The sequence below is a fragment of the Schistocerca gregaria genome, chromosome 4 (assembly GCF_023897955.1).
Source record: "Schistocerca gregaria isolate iqSchGreg1 chromosome 4, iqSchGreg1.2, whole genome shotgun sequence".
NCBI lineage: Eukaryota > Metazoa > Arthropoda > Insecta > Orthoptera > Acrididae > Schistocerca > Schistocerca gregaria.
The window spans coordinates 481,397,962-481,399,776 of record NC_064923.1 but is presented as its reverse complement, the minus strand read 5'-3'; the positions used below and the strand labels follow the sequence as shown (position 1 = coordinate 481,399,776).

Below are 1,815 nucleotides of genomic sequence, written 5' to 3'. Positions count from 1 at the left end.
TGGTGTAGCATTTGCTGTAGTACCTCCATAACCGTCGACGTACGACTGAAAAATCATCCCTACTGTCGTCAGGACAATCGATGACTTCCCACTGACGCTTAGTAGAGTTAAGGCCCTTGGGAGCTGGTGGCAAGGAAGTGCTTCTACATTTGTGCTCCGTCTGCCACTGAATGGCCTATGGCGGCGGATATCATTCTGAAATGATAATTAAATGGACACCCTAGCTGCAAAACAGGCGTTGATGTACTTAATTAGGGACATGTTGAAAATGTGTGCCCCGACCGGGACTCGAACCCGGGATCTCCTGCTTACATGGCAGACGCTCTATCCATCTGAGCCACCGAGGGCAAAGCTGCATGGTCATCTACGGTAACAGTTCTTTCGGGAACAGATACTATCGTCATGTATAGTTAAAACATGGCTTCCCGGCCATTGAGCTTCTTGTGCGAACGCAAACCCTATGCCCGAACTCGTACGGGACTTGGTAGATTAATCTGCCACGAGTAATGAGTATGATGGGCAAACATCTCTTAGGCGCACTCAAATGTAGTGGTGTGGACATTTTGGGAATGTGGGTCTCACGGGGAGCGTGCAAGGTATACGTCCCTGCAGGCGCGCTATCCTCTGTGCCCTCGATGGCTCAGATGGATAGAACGTCTGCCATGTAAGCAGGAGATCCCGGGTTCGAGTCCCGGTCGGGTCACACATTTTCAACATGTCCCTAATGAAGTACATCAACGCCTGTTTGCAGCTAGGGTGTCCATTTAATTATCATTTCATTTCTAGCAAAGCTGCATGGTCATCTACGGTAACAGTTCTTTCGGGAACAGATACTATCGTCATGTATAGATATCATTCTCCCATTTTCTATTCCTTTCGTAGATGGCACGGGGAGAGAAAGAGATTCCCGGCAGATGTCTTTTCACCCGCTAACAATCTTATCACTTACAGTAAAATGGACACCCTTCGCCGCTTGCAGGCGAAGACATACGTCAACGGGGACAGTTGAAAATGTGTGCCCCGACCAGGACTCGAACCCGCGATCTCCTGCTTACATGACAGACGCACTATCCACCTGAGCCACCGAGAAAACAGAGGATAGCACGACTGCAGGGATTTATCTCTGACACGCCTCCAGCGAACGCACAAACAGTGCCCGAACTCTTACGGGAATCGGCAACGCGCCGCGAATAATGAGTATAATGGGCGGGGGCACTACGAATGTAGTGCGGGACAATACGTTGAGAATGTGTGTTTCGCTGGAGGCGTGCCAGAGATAAATCCCGGCAGTCGCGCTCTCCTCTGTGACCTCGGTGGCTCAGGTGGACAGAGCGTTTGTCATGTAAGCAGGAGATCCCAGGTTCGAGTTCCGTTCGGGGCACACATTTTCATCTGTCCCCGTTGACGTATGCCAAAGCCTGTAAGCAGCTAAGGGTGTTCATTTCATTGTAATTTTATTCTAACGACCTGCTTGGTCACCGATGGTATCTGTTCTTTCGGACATGTCCGGAAGAACAGATACCATCTCAGTAAACATATGATCTTATCACTGCCGGTCTCGGTGGCCGATCGGTTCGAGGCCCTTCAGTCCGCAACTGCGCGACTGCTACGGTCGCAGGAATCCTGTCTCGGGCATGGCTGTGTGTGATGTCCTTAAGTTAGTTAGGTTTAAGTAGTTCTAAGTTCTAGAGGACTGATGACCTCTGATGTTGAGTCCCATAGTGCTCAGAGCCATTTGAACCATTTTTGAATCCTATCACTAGTCTGACACTGTCCACCATAACTACCTTTTCTGGGCCAAACACTTCATCTTAC

At 49.6% G+C, this 1,815-nt stretch overlaps 1 non-coding gene across 1 annotated transcript; it reads right to left on the bottom strand.

The window, feature by feature from the left end:
* Positions 1 to 273: 273 nt before the first annotated feature.
* Trnat-ugu (transfer RNA threonine (anticodon UGU)) lies at positions 274 to 348 on the bottom strand. The gene has a single exon. It is a non-coding gene; the product is annotated as a tRNA-Thr (tRNA).
* Between the last annotated feature and the right edge of the window lie 1,467 nt (positions 349 to 1,815).